Source organism: Electrona antarctica, assembly GCF_951216825.1.
Source record: "Electrona antarctica genome assembly, chromosome: 19".
Lineage (NCBI taxonomy): Eukaryota > Metazoa > Chordata > Actinopteri > Myctophiformes > Myctophidae > Electrona > Electrona antarctica.
In genome coordinates, this window is record NC_136800.1 from 4601999 (window position 1) to 4608358 (window position 6360).

A 6360-nucleotide genomic window follows, 5' to 3' on the forward strand; every position below is an offset into this window, starting at 1 on the left:
AGGGGGGGGGGAGACATCCAGATGTTGTTTGTGTGTGCGACGGCGAGCGAGCAGCAGCGCTACAAGCGGCGGCGGCGGCGGCTCCTCTCACACAGATCAGTGCCTCGTATCTCCGTTCCATCTACCAAAGCTCCTCCAGGCTCGTGTAAACATCCCCCCAGTCAGTCCTCTGCACACAGAACCTCTGATGTTTCCACCATTGTGTTTACAGTGAGAAGTCAGGGCAAATACGTGAACCTCGGGACAAAGACGAGGCGGGGCGGACAATAGACGCTCGCGGCGGGGCTGTGTATCGGCTTGAAGCGGCGCTGAGAAACGAGATGCGTGTATATAGTGCATGAATCCCACAACGACGTTGTATTCTGATATAGGGACACGTATAGGTATTCTAAAATCAGGGGTTCTCAAACGTTTTTTTTCTGGCTGGGGACCCCCCCGGAAAAGGCTTTGGCCGGTGTATGCTAATCAGTAAGGGCCGGGTCGGGCCTCTGTTTGTGTATTTATCTATTATGAAGATGGTGCTGACTGGCATTTCAGATTTACTCTCTGTGTAGAGTTCCTAAATTCTGCCCAAACCCGACGCGACCCTATACATTTTAGGGCCGGGTCGGGCCTAAAATCTATGCTAATTAGTTGCTAATCTATGATAATTAGCTGATCAGTTAGGGCCTAGTTAGGGGCGGGCCTTAAATTCCAGGCCCATTGAGAACTCTAATGTGAGGCCACTTTGTTGACTGACGATTGAAGGCCGGAGGATGCAAGGCTAAAAAAAAAACCCAACATATAACCACCCAATTACTACAGTACATATTATCATCACATAATTGTCTGATCCACGGCCAATGGGGATCGGATGTTCCTATAGGGCTGGACAACGTGGCTGAACCCCGTGGAGCATAATGGGATTGTCATCATGACCCCCTTAGTTCACACGCTGTGCTCTGCCCATATAGTCCCCCTCGGTGGGGAAGATATTCATATAGTCCCCCTCGGTAGGGGAAGATATTCAATTACACTCAATTACGTCCAGCATGTACAAGGAAGGATCCAGAGGCACATGTGGAAACAAACAGTGAGTTCATCAAAAGTTGAAAACAACAGCCAAGAAAAATAGTTAAATGGACTGTGTGTAACGGACTGGTAGCATTCTGTTACAGAAATTGGGGCTTTTGTCTCGGATTTACCGAGACAAAAAACATGAGGCCACATTTTCAATCAAACCAAAACCTCGTACAAAAAGCTACAACTCCGAGATCAAAGCACTTAGTTCCTCCTTCCCCCCCCCCCCCCCCCCCCCTTCTTTATTTTCAACCTTCTGTTTTTCGGACGCAGAGTGGAGAAAATCCCCCCGCATTGGACATCAAAGCGAGAGACAGAGAAAGTCATTTGGCCTTATCTTAATTGGGCCCCAATTTCAATAATGATCTTACACATAGGGACCAGAGAGGAGAGAAGCTGCTGCAGGCGGGGGGGGGAGAGAGGGTGATGCCTGATACATATACGTGTCGCACGCCCCCCCAAAACAGCAGCTCTACAAGCTCATCCATGCGCTGTAATGCTTGCTGTGTGAGCTTGCAGATCTGCTACAAAGATCTGCCACGGGAGTCCGTTCTTCCCGCGGCCCTATAGGCTGCACTCCACTGCTCCGCTCGGGCTGTCTAATCTCAGCCCCAGACATGTCGCTTATGGGCCCGTGATTAATGATGACCTAATGTTTTGTTTACTCTGTGCTCATAACAGGCGAGTGGATTGCATAGGGCATGCCATGTGGGGGAAACATGAAAGAAAGCTGCTGTGTCTGTGACCGGCGCTCGCAAGGGTTCGCCGTTCCAACCAGAGCGCAGAAATAAACAGCTCTGCACTTCGACCACCTGGCACAGAACCGCACACTGCAAAAAAAACAACAACAAAACTCCAAGCTGTGTGTGTGAGGCGGCCCATCCATCAACAATGCACAGGTCACACACGTTATTTGACCTTGGGAACAACACGCATTGACCTTCTTGTTCACGCACTCTCTTAACAGTTTAAGGGCCCCAGACGGAGATCACCGTCAAGATCAAGTTCACGGTCAAGTTGCCCGAGACAGAGATTGATAAATAGGACGGAGATTAATGATATCAAAACCGGTCGCATCGCTCCACAGCCTAGGAGCGCTTGTTGCCCAATCTTCGGTGTTGCACAACAGTGACACGTCATCGAAAATGTTCCCTGCCTGTTTAGCGGACGAAAACGAAAATCTTAAAACGTTCATAACTCGCGATCTAAATCATCCCGTCTAATTATGAAAAAATATCCTGTGTTAGACGGCAACACAAACAATATTTTGGACCAAACAAATAATTAGAAAGAAGAAAAAAACGGCAGGTTACAACACTTTTTTTGTTGTTTTTCTTCTTTGTAATTATTTGTTTGGTCCAAAATATTGTTTGTGTTGTCATGAGTTGTCACGACTCGAGTTGGCTTTGTCCGCGGCGTAACCGTCTTTAAATAAATACTTTAAGAAATGTCTATGAGAATAATGCATTGGGTTTCATTTCCTGGTCCAGGGTAGGAGGCGGGACTGCGACGCTCTATACGAGCCGAGCGGACATATGGGGTCTCTGACAAGTGCCTGACAGTAAGGGTCAAGAGTCCAGTACGTCGGGTCCACTTTAAAACGTCACGAACCAACCCTGCTTCTGTCTGTGGTTGTTCTGGTATTTAGCAGAGCCAATTGAGAGGGACTGAGGCAGCCAGTGCTAGTGCTTGTTGTTGCCTACAGGAAATGCTGCTACCGCTAATGAAAATAAACCCAGCGTTGACTTCAAGGAGGGCTCCGAGCGTGTGATTGGGATCGTGAAGTCGGGGGGGGGGGGGGGGGGGTTCATTCTGAGTGCCTCAAATCGGTGTGACGGAAGGGCCTTTTATTGGTTTTCCATTCTTAGAAAAGAAAAAGAAAAAGGAAAAAAAATCCAATCTTGACATGTTTGTCATCTCAACTCCTTCCCTTTTCCTCCCCTGAATGTTGACACTACTTTGCCCCATGCCTCACCACCGCCACTCCCCCCGCCGCATCAGGACACAAAAGCAACTGTCAAAGATCTTTCCTTATTGTTGCTTGTGTGAAAGGACGACTATTTTGGAACGATGGGTGTGTTGGAGGGTATATGGGCGAGCCCATACGGAGAGGCGTGCAGACGGAGCCCTCATCTCAGCCAGCTGTAGGGAGGTACAGGGCGGCTGTGTTTCACCTCACCTTCAGGACTCTGATGCGGGCAGTAACAGGGCTGTGTTTCACCTCACCTTCAGGACTCTGATGCGGGCAGTAACAGGGCTGCATGTGCACTCCTATAGCTTCATCCGCTTGCTGTGAAGTGTCCGAATAAAAGCCCTGAGCTCAAATATGTACAGCATTAAATACCTACTAGTTTCCTGGCCAGTTGTCTGTGAACATTACTATACAAGATGTACATGTTCTAACCGGTAATGTCCATCTATCTGAGAAGTAAAAGTTCTTGGAAAATCTTTATTATTAACCCATTTTAGACTGAGGTCGATAAAAAAAAGGCTTCTAAATCCTAACATTTTTCTGAAAAACCTATGTTTCTATGTCAGTGCAGGTGCTCAACCTTTTTCATGTCAAGGACCCCCAGAATTCCCTCTATTGGGCCACAGACCCCCATCTCAAAATATGTTGTTCCAGGGACCTCCCAGAAGCTAATATGTTAAGTTAAAAACGTTCGCTCCGAAATATATATACCAAAGATTTGCGCCACATTTGAATGTTTTTTTCAAAAATAGCAGACCTACAAGCTCATAGCGCGGCACTCGGTGCCGCGCTATGAGCTTGTAGATCTGCTATTTTTCAATAGCTAAAGTATAACATAATGCTTAAAACAACAAAAGGGGTTCCCTGCCCAGAATGGATTAAGTTTGAATTCATTTTGTCACTGGTCGTTCAGTAAAAACCTCTGTGATGATTCCATTTGAAACTCAAGAGAGTACAGTTGAACCCCTCCTACACAATAGATAACATAATCAAAAATTGGAAAGGAGAAAAAGAAAAGAAAAAAGGAACTGAGTGTTTTTTCTTTTTTCTCATTTAAAAAGACAAATGTCGTGTTGGGAAAGTTTGAGAGCAAGAGTGTCTGTCCTTTATTTTGTTTGTCTGTTCACATTTGTCACTGTTTAACTGTTTTTAGTTTTTTCTTGTTTATCACATTTATGTACCTTTTTTATTATGTAAACATTTACAGCGACAGGTACATTTACACTACCTGTCGCTATTATTTTTTTCATTTTATGTCACTTAATTACTCATTATCTGTCAATGATATTCTGAAGTTATGTCATAATACAAAATGCCTAATAAAAACAGTATTAAAAAAAAAGAGAGTACAGTTGTAACCCAAATGGAAATCTTTCGTACTTTCAGAGTTGAATGAACACTCAGGATTTCTCTGTGCACAACAAGCGGCAACAATAGTAGGCCGAGGAGGAGGAGGAGGAGGAGGACTTTGACGTGAGGAAATTCAGTGTGCTGCTGGGGATCTCCAGAAAGCCCTTTCTATATAAGCTTTCCAGTCTCTGCCTTTTCCTAGTTAGTCATTCTCCCTCCCTGCTGCTGATTAAAACTGGCCACTGTGGGGAGGCTGAAAAAATGACGAAATATTGAGCACCACCGACAGAAACATAGGTATTTCAAGAAAACTCTCATGATTTAGAACGACATTTTGAAAACGTCGACGTCAGGCCTGGACGGGAACCCCTTTTGGTGTTTTAACTAAGCATTATGTTATACTTTAGCTATTGAAAAATAGCAGATCTACAAGCTCATAGCGCGCCACCGAGTGGCGCGCTACGAGCTTGTAGGTCTGCTATTTTTGAAAAATCGTGAAAATGCGGCACAAATCTTTGAATGTATATTCTTTCAGAGCAATCGTTTTTTTTTAGTTCGACGTCAGGTCCTTTCCAGTCTCTGCCTTTTCCTAGTTAGTCATTCTCCCTCCCTGCTGCTGATTATAATACCGGTGCCACTGTGGGGAGGCTGACCTTAAATGGTCTCGGTGTCAAACAGAAATGTTTGGAATTGGAAACATAGCCTGTCCTTTTGACCGCGGCGGGACAGCCGGGCGGTTTTCACCCACGTGTCAAGGATTGTTATGAAAAATATAATCGTGAAATTATTCAAACACTCCACTCAAACAGGGATGAAAGCTGTGCAATGTGGTCTCCCCATAAGGCATCACGTCAAATCTCTGCCCAAGCAGTGCTAGAAGCTACAAAGTCTGGATCCATACGAGTCAGAATTTATGCTCACTTTATTATTAAAGGAGCATTCAGTGATTTGGAAAACCACCCAGTCCGCCCCGGTAACAAAATGTGCACATGCACGCTCTACAGTGGGGGGAAGTGCAACAGGCCAACAGCATGTGCACCAAGGCCCGCCCCCAGTCGATCATGATTGGAGGAAGGCCGATCTCATCCTGATTGGATGAAGGCTTTGCCACCCGCCACCAAAACTGAAACTAGGGTTTTTTGACCCCAGGGGCTCACTGGGGACAGGGATGAACTCCTTATATGGTCAGCACACTCTATAGTAGGGAGGATTATCCAGAAAAAAATAAAAAATAAGTGATATTTGAATTAAGTAAAATCACTGAATATACCTTTAAGTGAGCATATTATTATTTTCATCGGACGTTAACGATACGTTCGAACTCATAGAAGTCACCAGAGATGAATACGACAAACAATTGTGACTCTTTGAGTGTGTCCAAATGTCCAAATGACGCATTGGACACTCTCAGAGTTAAATGAATGCTGCCCGCGGAGGCCCATATATCTCATACCCTGGGGATGTCACATGCATGAAAGTATCACTCCACCTCCTCCTCGCCATTCAACATCCAAAGTGAAAATTCAATCTGATAGGCATTTCCTCCTTCTGCAACTAGAGCAAGCGACTGCTACATTCTGATCTTATCGCTATAGCAACAATCTTACGTCTTGTCGTGTCCAAACAGGGAGAGACACACTCATAATGAATGTTCTATTTTGGCCCCTAGCCTCCCTCGTACACGACTACATGCATAATGCGCATACTGAAATATGGCGTGTAAGTATTACTCACGGGGAAAAAATGCTTGATGCACAACAGAATCGGCCTCCCCTCTCGTACGCTCAGAATGGCTGTTGGCTGTTTGTCAACTAAAAGAGCAGAGATAAACAGCCCTCTTATTATTATTGAGTGGTGTAAACCACTCCTACAACTGGCTTTGTTAGTTTACGTGTCTGTTTGAGTGGTGTAAACCACTCCTACAACTGGCTTTGTTAGTTTACGTGTCTGTTTGAGTGGTGTAAACCACTCCTACAACT